The sequence below is a fragment of the Gymnoscopelus braueri genome (assembly GCF_963280865.1).
Source record: "Gymnoscopelus braueri genome assembly, chromosome: 17".
Classification (NCBI taxonomy): domain Eukaryota; kingdom Metazoa; phylum Chordata; class Actinopteri; order Myctophiformes; family Myctophidae; genus Gymnoscopelus; species Gymnoscopelus braueri.
In genome coordinates, this window is record NC_137617.1 from 40,964,453 (window position 1) to 40,981,908 (window position 17,456).

The window sequence follows — 17,456 nt, forward strand, 5'->3', positions numbered from 1 at the left end:
TGTCTAGGAAAACAAGCCCAAAAGAAGCAACTATATAGTAGGCTGCCACATGAGCACTTTAAAACTATGTGCATCGGCTATTGGAAAATAGCAGATCTACAAGGAGTTTGTAGATCTGCTATTTTCAAAAACTCTTGCAATAAAATGTGGAATATTTGGATTTTTTTAAAAAAAACATAACACAAATACTCCCTGGCACAAAATATTTTCATAAAAATAATTCAGAACCAATGGTTTAAATAATAATAAAACTTTAGAAACAAGTCCAAAAAAACGCAACCCGCAACTACCAGTAATTTTCAAGCAATTTCACAGAAAAAGAAGCCCAAAGTCGCTTATAATAAGCCGACATGGCAACGCTAGCCACAGGAGGAGGAGCCGAGGAGGAGAGGAGGGGAGGAGGAGGAGAGAGGAGAGGACCGGTTCAGCTCAACGCACAGTGTGTGTGACCAGTGATGGGAGAGGAGAGGGTGGAGGTCTCCAGCCTATGATGACAATGACACGGATTCTCCGGGCAGGATGATGAGTTTGACCGGCCGGGAAATGCTGCGTTTGATCGGGATAGCCTGTCTCTGGGTCCCGGTGCTGATGACGGAGGTGAGTACAGTGGTTGTTGCTATGGTGATGATCAGGATGATGAGGAAAACCTTGAAAAATCTTATTATGGGTTCCCTCCCATAGGCATCAATCAAATGGGGGTCTCATCATGAGACCCCCATTTGATTGATGCCAGGGAGGGAACCCATAATAGAATTTTCAATTGAAAAAGATTGAAGAAAAAGAAGAAAAAAGAAAATCTATTTTACATTTTCTTTTCAATTTTTCTAAAATAGGAACCAAAAAACATTGCTATTTTTTACGCTATGTTATTTTTTTGCTATTTCTTTTTTTGTGCCATTTCTTTATGATTTTTGGGTATCCGAATTATGATGGAGATTATTTTTGTCTTTTATCTTGTGGCCTATTTGATGATAATAACTGTACTCCCGGTTGGGTTTCAAGGTGCGTCTAGAAAAAAAACAGGGGAAGGTCTTCTGTTCTGTATTGACATGTAAAAGCTGTGAATCGTTTTGTAAAACACAGTGACATTAATGTGACACGTGCAGCGCGACAACAAGACAGCCTAATTGTATTATTGATGAGAGCCTGCTGCTGGAATTTAGGGCAATGAATTTGGGCTTTTTTTTTTGCCTCATGATGATGCTTGTTCTGTAGACACGTTTCTAACAGAGCGTGGTTCAGGTGTGGCGTTTAAAAAGGCGACATATTAGGCTACATTGTGCATTTATCTATATATTAGGCTATAGCAGGAGACTTTCAAAGGAGGCAAATCCACAGAGCAAATTGGATTCATTCATGTTGCATGTTGCATGCTGCCAGCTCATTGTCTAACTGAGCATGTGTGTGTGGTGGTGGTGGGGGCGGCACGCACACGCACACACACACACACACACACACACACACACACACACACACACACACACACACACACACACACACACACACACACACACACACACACACACACACACACACACACACACACACACACACACACACACATACACACACATACACACATACACACACAGAGAGAGAGCAGCAGCAGTAATGGTCTCAGTCACACTCCCCCCATGGCGGGGGGTAAATCATGAGAGGTACCAGTTGTTTCGTTCATTCGCCCCCAGCGGCGTGTGAATGAACAGTGACATGGGCTGTTGCCCTTTGTCGCAGCAATTTCATCAAATGGGGGCCGGAAAGAAATCGCATTTGCACCATATGCATTATATTAGCCCATATGGGCCAGCAGAGATCGCCCTGGTTGGTAAGATATTGTTCTTTAACCCATTAAGACCTGGGGCCAATTCCACAAAATGTCTTCTAAATCCAGTTTTTTGAAAAACGTACAGTATGTTGCTACTGTATATCAGGGGTGCTGATATACTGAAGGTCCCCCAACATTATATGTATTTGGCCAAGGACCCCCCATCTCAAAATATTTTGTTCCAGTGACCCCCAGAAGCACAGATATTTTCTTAAAAAAAAGAAAATCATATTCAAAGAATTGCAAAAAAAAAAAAAAAAAGCAGATCTACAGGCTCATAGCACGGCACGAAGTGATGTGCTATGAGCTTGTATATCTGCTATTTTTTAAAGATCGTCACACACTCATATACATAGCTAAAATCTAAAATGACACAGATGCTTTCCCAGTTCTAATGGGAAAGCTTTTCCTGAACATATACAATATACAACTATGCCCATTTGTTACTGTTTATTGCAGAGGTTCTCAAACATTTTATCATCAAGGACCCCCAGATTGATATGTATTAGGCTGCGGACCCCCATTTGAAAGGACTTTGTGCCAGGAACAAACAAAACAGCAAAAAAATCTAAAACAGCAGACCTGAATAAAGCTCACAAGGCTTTTCTATGCAGCGCTTTGTGGGCTTGAACGGTAGATCAGCTATTTTTTTATATTCAAAATATAAAATAGGGCTTAAACTGTTCCTCTTTTTGCTGGGAACCGTCCCTCTGGAACCGTGCATGGCATGGGGACCCCCTGGAACCGACCTCAAGGACCCCTGGGGGTCCCCGGACCCCACTGTGAGAACTACTAGGTTTCAAACGCAATATTATTTCATGAGCCCATAATATCTTTGTTCCTGCTCAGACAGATCTGGGCTACATCTGGCCGATCTGGTTTTTAATGAGCTGAGAGGGAAAGCAATGATAATTTATTTAAACCCAGCGGGTTCACACAGGTTAAATCGTACAGCCATACTGTAATTAATCATCAGAATAGCCTCATTTACTCTAAATCAGTTCTTGCTCCGTAAATCTGGGGCGATGTGATGATGAGAGGACTTCAAGACACGGAACACAAAGGGGAGTTGAGACTGGAACTGGACAGAAGTCATTAGTGGAAGACGGTGATTATGGGGTTGGGTGTAATTAGACCAGTGGTAATCAATGTGGTGGTCTGGGGACCAAATGGACGGATTTCACAGTATAGTGGAGGTTACAGTATAGTTTAGTTCAGTGATTCTTGAGAATGCAAGAACGCTCGCCCCAAAACACGCTCGCCCCGGGTCAAATCCGGCGACCGGTGAACTGTCGCCACCGGGTATATTCCTACACGTATCCTCAGTAAAACTATGTCTAAACCTAACCTTATTCCTAAACATAACCTCAGTAAAACTATGCCTAAACCTAACCTTATTCCTAAACCTAACCTCAGTAAAACTATGCCTAAACCTAACCTTATTCCTAAACGTAACCTCAGTAAAACTATGTCTAAACCTAACCTTATTCCTAAATGTAACCTCAGTAAAACTATGTCTAAACCTAACCTTATTCCTAAACGTAACCTCAGTAAAACTACACCTAAACCTAACCTTATTCCTAAACGTAACCTCAGTAAAACTACACCTAAACCTAACCTTATTCCTAAACGTAACCTCAGTAAAACTATGCCTAAACCTAACCTTATTCCTACAAGTAACCTCAGTAAAACTATGTCTAAACCTAACCTTATTCCTAAACATAACCTCAGTAAAACTATGCCTAAACCTAACCTTATTCCTAAACGTAACCTCAGTAAAACTATGTCTAAACCTAACCTTATTCCTAAACGTAACCTCAGTAAAACTATGTCTAAACCTAACCTTATTCCTAAATGTAACCTCAGTAAAACTATGTCTAAACCTAACCTTATTCCTAAACGTAACCTCAGTAAAACTATGTCTAAACCTAACCTTATTCCTAAATGTAACCTCAGTAAAACTACGCCTAAACCTAACCTTATTCCTAAACGTAACCTCAGTAAAACTACACCTAAACCTAACCTTATTCCTAATCTTAATCTTAGTTAAACAAATACAAATCCCCCCCAAAAATGCGGGCGAATGTGTTTTGGGGCGAGTCTTCCGGTTACCATTCTCAACCTTTTTAAATTCAAGGACCCCTAGCTTTTTTTTTCTCCCTTTTTTCTTTTTTCTTTTTTTTATCTCTGAGACCCTAATCTACACAGTAGCATTCTCAGTATTCATAATTTAGACCTGTTGTAACCCATGCGTTGTTATAGCCTACCTTTCAATCCGGGACAGCATCTGTGTCACATTAGTTGTTGCTATATATCGTTGCTGTCGGGCAGAAACCTCCTATTCTAACTTTTTGTGTTTTTTTGTAAATGAACGCCCCACTTGATCACACTACAGAGTCTCACAAAAGCATCAAAAGTAGCAGATCGGCAAGCTTGTCGATCGGCTACTTTTGCTATTTTTGAATTTTAATCCTGAAAAGTAACAGTTTTGGACATAGCGATGATAGCAACATCATTTTTTTCTTCTTCTTTTGAATAGAAATGTGACGTTTTTTGAGAAAACGTAGGATTTAGAAGACGTTTTTAGAATCGGCCTTAGGCCTAACGCCTCAACTCTTACGGTGTACAAATGGAACGGGTCCATTTGGTACACTCTCAGAGAGACAGATCGAGAGATCTGTTAAGGGTCCATTTGTGGCCCCTGGAGGTCCCCCGACCCAACGTTGAGAACCAGTGCTCTAGTTGTAGACCTGCTCTTTCCTTTTGAAATTCAGCTTCCATTGAACCAGAAAAGGGCTTTTTTTAATCAAGGTAAAACCCTGGGACAAACATGACAAAGCTGGAGGGCGTCTGAAAGTGATTTGAAAGAGGTGTGAATTAATTCAGGTGTGGGGGGTAATGATGCTGCATTCAAAGTGTTTCCCTCCCAACACTTTATAACGGCAAATAAACAGATGATTATTTGTTCGTTTTGGATGCTTCTACCGTTACTATAGCAGCCATTCTTCCTGGGATGCACAATCAAAACGTTACATAATGTCGTCTCTGTTGTGTGGAAACCTTGTAAGTGCAAAAGGTAATATTTTGAAAAAAAATAAAATAGTGAAAATAGCCGATCTACAACGCCTCACGTTGCGAGAAGTTCTGAGCTTATAGATCGGCTATTTTGTGCAACACTCTTGTATGATGAAGTTGGGCATTAATGAAGAAGGGCGTTCATTTATGACAAAAAAGACAAACATTTAAATATGGATATACAAGGTTTCTGCCCGACAGAGACGACATACAAGTCAACATACTGACCCACGACATATAGTATCATCTTGTGATCTGAGGAAAGTAGGTATATTCCAATTGAGGGTTTCGTGTCATTTTTGAAGGGGAAAGAAAATTCATCCAACTTATTTGTATTTTTACAGCATTTTGACATATACCCACAAGAAATACCTATCCCTACATGGAGCATGACTAGCGGACATATAGTCCATCTATAAGCTCTATACTACAAGCTTGCATAGACCTGCTTATCTTTGCTTAAATGATAAGGCTTGGGTTTCAGGAGGACAAACGGTTAAGAACACTTCCGCAGTGCTACAGTCTAGCAAATGAAGCGGAAAAGTAATTCTGTTAAGGCTCATTAATGGTTTATCGCTCAACGCGGTTGTAAGACAAAAAGTAAAAATTAGGCCTTATAGTCTCTCTCGTTCGCTCATCCTCACATCCCCATCTCTGTTCTACGTGTGCGTGTCTGTGCGTTTGCGTGTGCGTATGTATGTGTGTGTGTGTTTGTGTGTGTGTTTGTGCAGCTATGTACTGGGCGCAGGTGGGAGAGCGTCACATCCGATTAGCGCACTAACCATACCGTGTGATTGATACGGATGGAGATTTCAACACTCATGTCGGGTACCACAGGTCTCTTGTTCGCGGGTCTAATATCATTAGGCTGGGCAGTGCCTTCTGGGAAGAGTGTGTATTATACAACACAGTATGTTGATGGATGCTTGAGTGCTGACTATAGAGAGATGGACTATAGAGAGAGAGAGGGGGAGAGGGAGAGGGAGGGAGTCAGGGAGATACAGAGCAGAGAGAGAGAGAGAGAGAGAGAGAGAGAGAGAGTGATACAGAACAGAGAGAGAGAGAGAGAGAGACTGAAGGTGAAACATACAGTACATACTGTCTGTACAGCATTTCAGTCCCCTTTCAATAGGCCTGTTCAATCTATACTAGGTGTGTGTGTGTGTGTGTGTGTGTGTGTGTGTGTGTGTGTGTGTGTGTGTGTGTGTGTGTGTGTGTGTGTGTGTGTGTGTGTGTGTATGTGTATGTGTGTGTGTGTGTGTGTGTGTGTGTGTGTGTGTGTGTGTGTGTGTGTGTGTGTGTGTGCATGCGTGCGCATGCATGTATGTGCCTGTGCCTGTGCCTGTGCCTGTGCCTGTGCCTGTGCCTGTGCCTGTGCCTGTGCCTGTGTCTGTGAATGTGTGTCCTCTCCTCTTCTATCAGGTGTCCCACTGTGTAAAGATCTGACCTGATTTTTTGAAAACATGTGATCCAATGCATTTCTGTCATCTTACATCTGAAGGCCTTCTCGTCTCAGCGTGCATGTTTTTTTTGTGCACAAAGCATCCAGTCACATTTCATGTGGAGTCTCTCCTCTCTGTTCCCGCTTCATGGTAATTCCCCTGCCTCTGAAGCCTATTGATCCACCCATTAGCAGATACGTTCACAAATGTAGCTTGAAATGGAATACTGCTGGAATTTACGTCTCGATGATGCTGCAAAGATCGAGTCTCGGGTTATCTGGTTTCTGACTTTGGCGGAGAGTTGGTCACATAAGTAGGCCTCTTGATGATGCGCCAGGAATAACAGACATTCATTCATAAATTAAATGGTATTACACTTTAATGTGTATAATATCTAGTTTAGATTGTGTAAGGGCTGCTAAAAATAAGTCTATTACTGTTACCAAAAACTGCATTAAACAATTGAACTGTAATGTCCGTATTCTTGGCATGTTATAGTAGTCAAACATTTGGCAAAAATAGAAGACCATTAAGAGAAAATAAAACATTTGGCAAAATAGCAGATCTGCAAGCCTGGCTATTTTCACTATTTGACGTACATACAGGGAAGTATATAGAGTTTAAGTGGAGGATATGAATTGTGATGCATATCATTTCATGTTATTTCATACTCTGTGCTTAAACCAAATGTGAGGGCAACAGACGGACGTGAATGCTCAAATGCAGTGTTTCTCAAATGGTGTACTAGTAACCCTATGGCACGGGTCTCCAACATTTTTCAGGCCAAGGACCCCTTAGCTGAGAGAGACAAAGCAGGGACCTCGACTACATTTCATAGATGGCTTCATAGACTTGTTTGACAGCACTATCATCAGTGTTATGTCAATTAATGTTTTTGTTTATTTGTTTACATGTTATCTTTTCTATTGATATGTTCATTCATGTTAATTATTATGTATTTTCAGATATTAACCAGTTAAACCCTCAATACTTAGTCATCTCGACCGTTGCCTCTGTACTTGGTCTACTCATTTTTCCTTCTAGTCTACACCAAATCAGCCAAGTTGCCAGCTTGCTCGCTGTATCCATTTTTGACAAGGCCTGAGTGAGTTTTGAATAATGAAAGTCGAAAGAAAAAAAAGATAAGTGGTTGAAACGTACAACCACTTATGTACGTACAACTGAAAACAAGGACAAAATGGGAGAACCCAAGAAAAAGCTAAGAAAAAATGTGTCAGTATCAGGAAAGCAGAATGTTTTGTGCCGGTGAAGGCCATACTCAGCAGAAAAGAACACTGTGGCGGGTGTACACTGGTATAGAAAGTTGGAGAACCGCCGCTCTAATGGATAGAATCTGCTTCGGATGAAGTGAAAGATTTCGTCTGACACGAGACTTCATTTTGGCAGGCTTATATAGACTCTGCACAATGCTGCAAGGCCGTGTTGAAGCGGTCTGTCAGAAACCATTCTGTCTTTTGTGTAACAGAACTGCAGCCGCACTGCATTTTTGTGAAATGCACAAAGTCAGTATTCACATTTTGTGCGATCGACTGTGAACAAGATTCTGAATTTACATCTGACCTCTCTCGATCTCTCTCTCTCTCTCCTCTGTTTCTGCAGGTGGTGGCTGATGATGGCTACTTAAACGAGGTGCAAAGCTCAGGTAGGTGGCATAGTCGGTGGTGCCAGACATCCGATGACCTAGATAGACCATCAATTAAATAATTACTGATGTTTCCTGTTTGGATGAAATTGGGAACCCACCTGAAAATGTATTAAAGAGAAAGTTTATTAAAGAGCTGGAAAGACGGGGAGACCCCTGTTACTGAACAAACTCTATAGCAATGATTACTATCACAATATAGAGCTTTAACAAAAAACATTCAGTTTGAATCCAAAAATATCACTTAGCCTACCTTTAAGTCTTATTAACATTTTCTAAAAAAAAGCTCATCTACAAACTAACCCAACGTGTCACCATGCGTTGTGAGCTTGTACTGTAGATCGGAAAACTTTAGCCTATATGCTAATAATAGGGCTACCAGGTTGAAAGTTGTTAAAAATGATACATAACTAGAAGATGTGCTCCTCGGAGCACAGGTCTCCGCCAGGTCAGGTTGCAGCACGTCCTGCAAAGCTTAGCCTATGGGCGGTGCCGGAGATTAGCTGGTGACAGACGGACACACACACACGGACGGACGGACAGGGGGTAAAACATACTCTCCCCCATACCTTCGGCCTGGCGGAGACAATTATCAGTGGTGGAAAAAGTACCATTTTTTAAAACTTAAGTAAAAGTATCAATACTGCAATGTAGAAATACTCTGTTACAAGAAAAAGTCCGAAATTGAAAATGTACTTGAGTAAAAGTACAGTATTGACATCAAAATGTACTTAAAGTACCAAGAGTAGAAGTACTCATTATGCAGAATGTCCCATTTCACAAAGTTTTCAAATGTATAAAATGCATAAAAATCGTTTGAAAATAACAGATCTACAAGCTCTCAATGTGTCGCATTGCCACGCATTGTGAGCTTGTAGACGGCTATTTTCAAATGGCTGAAATGTATATAGGGCTGAAGTGATTAATATATGTTTTGTAATAATAATCAAAATCTACAAAGTAACTAGTAACTAAAGTTTTCCAAAAAATGTAGTGGAGTATTGGAAATACTCAAGTAAAGTACAAATACCTCTGTAGCTGCCACAGGTTCAACAAATGTCCACGCATCATACAAATGTCTTTTCTGGGATTTATTCCATCAAAACTCTCCAAACTCCTCCAAACAGACCCCATAAAAGACACCGTGAAAACGATAAAATAAATAAAACATACATTTGTTCAGTTGAGTCCATAATCATTATGAAACAGAGTCCTCTGATTAGTGAGTCCACACAGGTGCATCCAATTATTGACATCTTCCAAACAAAGTTTAACTTGTAAATTACAATGCACACAACAATACATCACAAATCAATGAAAGGCACATAATACAATAAGCATTTACCTTGTGTGCAGAACTTTGGCAATATTATTATCTCTCTCTCTGTCTTAAACATGACCTCTCTGGATCAACTATCAGCTTGCTTCTGACTTTGATTGACAGCTTCACCCTGACCATGTGACTCTCTGCCCAATTGACCGTAAACCCTCTGAGCAATGGGCACAGCATTTTTACCTTAAATCTTGTACTATATAAACCTTTTTAATATATTTATTGTAACTTTTAGTACTATTTTTTGAAATTTTTACCCAGTGTGTATATGAATTTTACATATATATATAACATATAAAACATATTTATAATCATAACTGAAACCACTGTCTCTCCTTCTGGAACAGTTACAACCTCAAAATTGTACTTAATTAAGTACAGTACTTTAGTAAATGTACTTAGTCACTTTCCACCACTGGTTAAAAATGATGTCGATACATAATTATGCCGTCAAAAAAAGTCAAATAATACGGATATACTGTATCAGTATATCCCCACCATCCTCCTCTTCACCTCTATCACTCACTCTCTCCTTCCAGCCTCCTGTACAGGGTCTCATCCTCTCGGCTTCATCCCTCATCATGGCTCCATTCTGGTATATCCCTCTATTCATTTCATATACACCCATCAATCCACTCCACAGTCACCTCTCCTCATTCCCTCCATCACCTCCTCCTGTCCCGATCCCTCTCATCCCCCCCGTTCACCTCTCTCTCTCTCTTTCATAAACCTCTTCTTCCTTTTTTCCGTACCTCAGCCGGGTGGCCATGATGGGGGGTTGGGGGCTGAGCGAAGTGAGGAGGAGCCAGCTCATCATTTTCTCTCTTATTTCTGGAGAAACGCACACGCACACACACACACACACACACACACACACACACACACACACACACACACACACACACACACACACACACACACACACACACACACACACACACATACACACACACACACACACACACAGGGAGGACAGACAGGGGGAGACATACAAGCAAATCATCGCTGAAACCTTGTATGTCCAAAACCATTGCTTTTTTAAAATTAAAATCATTTTAAAATTTTGAAAATAGCCGATCTACAAGCCCACAGTGCTTGTATATCTGCTATTTTCACCATGTCTGTGCTGTCACTCTTGTATGATGTATGAATAGGGCATTAATTTACAACAAAAAAAACATAAAAGGAAAATGTTGAGATACGAGGTTTCTGCCCGACAACAACAAAATGCTGCTGACATGCGATTACGAAGATAACATTGATCGATAATGAAGCAACATGTCTGATCAGGTGAACAGCTTCCTGAAGCCATGTTTAGAATGATGTCTGAGCTCCATCTGCTGATAAACACGCGTTCATTAATGGCTTCGGAAATTAACCTCTTATACTGTAAGTCGTCATACGGACAAATGGCAGAGAAAATAGCAAATCTACAAGTGTGACGTATTTTGAGGTTGTAGATCTGTTATTTTTTGCTATCTTTCAAAATGTAATTCATTTATTTTCGGCCCAAATTAGGGATGTCAGGGTTAATTAAACAAGAGCTCGCCTTTGCTGTGATTAGTTTCATCCCTCATCTATTCCTACACAAGATACCATCAAAATGAGATTACATACACATTTGCAGAAGCGTAATATTTTCACATTCCATTTATTTTCTTTTGTGGTAAAGTGAGTGACTCTACACTCAAATATTAGCACATCTAACACAACATTTAACACGCCTTGAAGTGAGCGTGAGCTGTGTGCGTGCCATGTGCATGTGCACGTGCGCGTGTGCGTGCGTGTGCGTGTGCGTGTGTGTGTGTGTGTGTGTGTGTGTGTGTGTGTGTGTGTGTGTGTGTGTGTGTACAACAGTCAGTGCAGAAGAGGCTGCTGCCAGCCACACACGCCCACCCCCCATCCAGCTTGTCTCCATGTGTGAACCGTGTCAAATACTCATTGTTGGCTGAGAAATGGATTATGGGAGCGGGGAGACTGTGCGTTCCCATGGCAATAGGCAGAGTGTGGTTGTCGTGGCAATGACGGGAGTTGTGTTGTGTGGATGATGACGAGTGCTGCTGGTTGGCAGTGGTGGAAAGTAATTAAGTACATTTACTCAAGTACTGTACTTACGTACAATTTTGAGGTATTTTTATTTTACTACGAGTATTTCCAATTTTCAGTACTATTACTTCTACTCCACTACATCTCAGAGGCAAATATTATACTTTTACTCCACTACCATTATTTGAAAACTTTAGTTACTAGTTACCTTGTAGATTTGGATTATTATTACAAAACATACATTAACCACTTCAGCCCTATACAGTTCGGCCATTTGAAAATAGCCGATCTACAAGCTCACAATGCATCACGATGCGTCACGATGCAATAAAGCCCAGAGTCCACTGTCGAGATGCCGAGGAATTGCCTCTCTACTGTTAGTGGCCACACCTAAACACCATTCCATCTTCGTTCCCACATAAACCTCAAAGTAGAACTTCCTCGAAGAGAAGCCCTGCCTTCCCAGGAACTGTTGGAGAACATCCTTTCGCTTGTAAGGAGCCTTTGTACTGCGGTATCGTAGCTCACTTGTTTCTACAGTAGACAGAACAACGTCCAATGCATACTGTTGCATCTTCCTTAGAGCCGCATCACTTGACATCTGTGAATCAGAGAACTTCTTTCAACTCTGACGCCTCATTCGCTGTCCGTGGTGCTGAAATGGGTGCATATAGCATAGGCCTATATGAGGTAAGTTCGCAAGTTGTGGACGTGTTATTGTATTTGCCTTTTAGATCACGTCATATAAGAACTGTGTTCCAAAAATAAGCAAATCATCCAGGCGATTTTGTCAGGGGGGTGGCTCTGCATCGTTTATGATATTCATTCATATTTGATACTTTTAATTCTGCCTTAAAAGTCTTAAAAACTTCACTTCCGGGTCTGAAATCACTGTCAGACCTGCTCCAGGATCCGCATTATGCTGCAGGATGTGGTGGACCTCCGACAGGTAACCCTACAGCAGCCACGTTAATGGGAAATGTACGTTAGGGTCGTTTGACTCGTTTCTAGCATTTATTGTATTACTCTTTGGGCAAATTTGTACATTTCCACCTTCAGTCGATGCTTCATATCCATATGAGTAAAATCACCCGGTTGATTTGTTTATTTTTGGAACGCAGTTCTTATATGAGGTGATCTAAGATTCCCCTATGGGGGTTTCAATATAAAATATATTGCTGCGATCCAGGTGGATAGCAGTGACGTCAGGACGTTTTGGCTTCAACTGACCAACTTAGTTTTTCCACGTAAATAGGCGAGACATGAGAGAGCCCCTGAAAATATAATGATGATCATTTTTAGGGGGGCTTTTAAATTAGGCGTATAGGGCCCTTTGTGTTATTAATCCAGCCCTGGGTGGATCAGCATGCATCCAGTGTTAAAAGATTATCAGGAACAGTAACACTTTACTCATACACTACCCAAAAACAGCCTCTCATATTGGCAGGCCAACTTTAAGTGATAGTTTATTCAATAATGAGCAAGCAAGTAGGCACCAACCCACAGAGTGAATTAGGCTACTGTGGTTGCTGATAAAAAAATAAATGTCAACTGGTTTCTTAAATAAGACACCAGTTGACATTTTTTTATCTGCGACTACACAGTAAACCACCCTGTCGGTCGGTCCAAAAAGTTTAAGTGCAAACCGAGAGCTAGTTGCAGATTATAAAGGATTATGTCACACGGCTGGCAAAGCAGTGTGACAAATATGATGTGTTGGCACAGCTCTGAGTCTGTAGAATCACTTGCTTGGGCTTCTCCTCGTATGCTTTGCATTTCCGTGTTTATTCCTCTCAAATGTGATTATGTGACGCATTTCCAGTGGTGGAAGAAGTAGGCTACTCACATTTGTTACTCAAGTAAAAGTATAAATACTGACATGTAGAAATACTCTGTTACAAGTAAAAGTCTGGTAATCAAAATTTGCTTCAGTAAAAGTATAAAAGTATTGGCATCAAAATATACCACAATTATACAGTACTCATTATACAGAATGTACAATTTCACAAGTTTTAAAATGTATACAAATCTGTTGAAAATAGAAGATCTACAAGCTGCATTGTGAGCTTTTCTGTTTTTTCAAATAATAATCTAAATCTACAAAGTAACTATAGTAACCAAAGTTTTAAAGAGTAAAAAGTACAATATTTGCCTCTGAGATGTAGTAGAGTAGAAGTAAAAGTATGGAAAATTGGTAATTTATAAATAACGTGTGTGTATATAACAGTTGAAAGAGTTTTGTAATGGTTCCTATAAGGTTCACCCCTTATTTCCCCCACAGAATGCCTATTATTAGCAAATAAGGGTATGTGCGGTGTAGGCAGACGTGCGTGGGCTACTCCTCGATGTGCGTATCTGTCTGACGGAGACATATGTAGGCTATTCTAGTTTAACGTAGGATTTCTTTAAAAAGAAAGAAAGAAGTCAGGGAAGGATATTGTGTTCTTTTGTCAATTTTAGGAGTTAATAAATGGCATAATATAGCTCACATATTACAAATACATGTCAAATATTGGGCTTACGATCTCTTACCTCTTCTTGCGTCTAGCCTAGGCTACACGGATTGTGCCTCAATCGTGTCGTGATTGTCAACTTTTCATTTTCGTTTCCTTCCTTTCAGTCCAACATAATGTTACGTTCTTAAAGAGACAGAAGCATTATCAATACCTTGGTCTATAATCCCGTTATTGTGGCTCTAATATGCCTTAAAAACGTGCAGCCATATAGTTGTGAATGTTACTTCATTCACAGGTGTTACTCAAACAGGGCTGCTATTATTGAAGGAGTAGTTCAACCAAAACATACTTGTTTTCTATCAATTAGGTTACACACCCCATGAAGCCTTGAATTCACTGAGATCTTTTTTATTTTCGTCGCATTGACCAATGACCTGGTCATCAAATAATTGGCTCAGGAATGCGACAAAAACAAAAAGATCCATTCAAGGCTTCATGGCGTGTGTAATTGATAAAAAAAATAAGTAATTTGTTTTTGGTGAACTACTCCTTTAATGTTGGCTTGGAGAGACTGCTACACTAAATGGAACAGAGATGTAATTAGTGTCATTGGTAACACCTTGTGTAGGAAGTAACGTTACATAACTATTTACTGTGCAGTATGCCAATATGTAAGGCTGCCCTGAAATAGGTCTATTCTAATGACTTTGGATGTTGTAATGAGCCTCTTAAATGTATCATAGGTTCACTGTTACTTCTAGCTGTATAGATCAACAAATGTGCTCATTGTTATGTTTTGAATCCTTAAAGAGGTGGTGCCATGGTTTTGCACTTTTTCTGTTTTTCATGTGTCTATGAGGTTGATAGAACTTCATTAAGCCCCCTGGTGTTTTTATGGTGTTTTATGTCTTCTCTGACTATTTTGAGTTTCTACCTGAAACCTTGAGGGTCAAACGTGCCAATAGAAAAACAGCGCTTTAGTGACATAGTAAAAATATACCCTCCCCCTCATTATCATAACACAACAGGTGTGGGCATGACGAGGAGGAGGGACTAGGACAGGTGGGTGGTGCTAAGGTGTAAGAGGAGGTGCTAAGGTGAGAACCAGGTATACTTAATGAACTGGAGGCGTGTCCACATAAAAACATAATTTTAACAATTTCTGTATACTTTTTGAAAAAAGAAATCCGCCTAGTATAACCATAATATCACTGGGGGAATCACTGAAAATCTTTAAAACATTTTTTATACTTTGTTGTACCTTGGTGTGGCATGCTGAAAACAGCCGATCTACAAGCTCACAATGTGTCGCGGATGCGAGCTTGTAGATCGGCTGTTTTCAATGCTGCGGACGGAACGTGTTGAGCTTGCAGATTTTGGCACACAACACCATGGTGTGACAGAGCCTAGATTAGGCATTACTTTTCTCCCTCCTGTTCTTGGGCTGCTCATGCAATCTAATTTATCTCTTCTTCCCGATTGGAACCAGTGAGGCGTGTGTATGTGTGTGTGTGTGTGTGTGTGTGTGTGTGTGTGTGTGTGTGTGTGTGTGTGTGTGTGTGTGTGTGTGTGTGTGTGTGTGTGTGTGTGTGTGTGTGTGTGTGTGTGTGTGTGTGTGTGTATATATACAGTGCCCCCCCCAGCTTGAATCTAAGTGTTAACCGTGCCAAATACTCATTGTTGTTTATGGGAGACGTTCGTTCCCATGGCAAAAGGCATGAGTGTGGTTGTCGTGCAATGAGGAGAGTGTTGTGTTAAGGATGATGATGCTGGCTGGAGTCAAACAGCTTGATGCTTCAGGGCTGCTTATGATCAGTAGACTCACCCATTGTGTCTGAGATACACCATGAGAAATGGTCAGACTGTACTTGCAGAATGAGACATGATCTAAAAGAAAATCTTGATGAAAAAAAAAATGTGTTAATGAAACATAAAAAGTTAATAAAACAAAAAAAGTTAATAAAACAAATAAATCACATTAACATAGATCGATTTTTCAGCTTTTTGTTTTACTAAGTGTCTGTTTTTCATCTGTGAGCATCAGTCTTTGGCCAATCACATGACAACATTAAAGTGTGCATAAGCACAAGGTAAACTCAAAAACAAAAGTAAGTGTAGCACATGGATTAAATGCACAATACTGTTATTTAGTTTGATCCATGTGCTACCCGGGATTCGAACCTGACATGAGATACCAAATTTCTACCGCTCTTCCAATGAGGCATCTGCATTTAGACAGGAGAGATTCTGCTCTCTGAGCTTCAGGCTGTAGTACTTGTCAGCCAGTAGGCAGTAGCTATCCTCTCCGACACTGGGGTGTACATTTCTCAGTGGAAGCATATAGGGAGACGACCTCCAATCACTGCAGATGTATTAGTTATATTGTATTAACATACTCTTCAAAGCAAACAGATTGATTAAACTAACGTTGATTTATTCCCCCCTGATGAACACTCAACTCAAACAATTAATGTTTTCTGAAGACATTTATAGGTTAGTGTCCCCTTCAGCCTTATTATATATATTTTTTCATCCAAGCTTTGATCAAAGATTTTGGATGGAAAAACACAAAAAAATATAGTAATCATGAACTCATTAATGCTAAAAAGCAATAGCTGTTTTAGATTAAATGCTTTTAATGAGGCATGTTACCTCATTCACCCACCAATCACTCAGTATGACTGACAGCCGTGATGACCAATGGTGCTAGGTTATTGTCTACATATTCATTGTCACAGGGATTAAAGTACGGGTAGATTCTCTCAGTGAAGTGGCAGCAAGTGAAAGAATAAATGAGGCATCTGGCCTCCACGTCATAGAATGAAACGACGCCTTCATAATCCACAAACACCCCAACCTTCTCCACCTTCCTCCAGTTCACTTGGACTTCAGGGAGACTGAAGGCTTCATATCTATCAAGGTTGAACGTTAAAGCCCAGAGTCCACTGTCAGGATGGCGAGGAAGTATCTCTCTCCTGTTAATAGACTCTGTGGCCACTCCTATTTCCCATTCCATCTTCTTTGCTACGTACACCTCAAAGTAGAATTTCCCTGAGGAGATGCCTGTTGTTCCCAAAACCGCTAATTTGTTGAGAAACATCCTTTCTCTTGTAAAGAGACTTTGTACTGCGGCACTGAAGCTCACTTGTTTCCTATCAGAAGACAGGACGAGATTTCGCTGTGCTGTTGAAGGATCGAGAACAACGTCCACTGCATACTGTTGCATCCTCCTTAGAGCAGCATCACTTAACATCTGTGTATCGCAGAACTTCTTCATCTCCTTACTCATCTGATTAACTGTCATTTTCAGATGAGAAATTCTTCTTCTTAATGATTCCTGCATGGGCTCAGTTCCAAGCTGGCTGCTGACCATAATGACAGACCAGTCCTTAGTGTTTGGGAGGACGGACTGGGATGGAAAGTTCTGAAGGAGTTGGAGGTTGTCCTTGGTGTCCAGCTGCTCCTTCAGCTGGGTACTCAGACTGCATAGCTCAGTAAGTTCCTTCTCCAGATCTTGAACATGGTCTTGAGCCCGTTTCTCTGCTGCTTTTTGCTTTTTATCGACTGCACCAATGAGCTCAGCCTGGCTTTTTATAATGGCAGACATCAGAGCGGT

The 17,456-nt window shown here is 40.6% G+C and overlaps 1 pseudogene across 1 annotated transcript in view; it reads left to right on the forward strand.

The window, feature by feature from the left end:
* Window positions 1-496: 496 nt before the first annotated feature.
* LOC308105145 (neurotrypsin-like) overlaps window positions 497-17,456 on the forward strand; it is a 105,757-nt pseudogene continuing 88,797 nt past the window's right edge. The window contains exons 1-2 of the transcript in view: window positions 497-597; window positions 7,963-8,005. The product of the transcript in view is annotated as a neurotrypsin-like (transcript). The remainder of the gene's footprint in view (window positions 598-7,962; window positions 8,006-17,456) is intronic.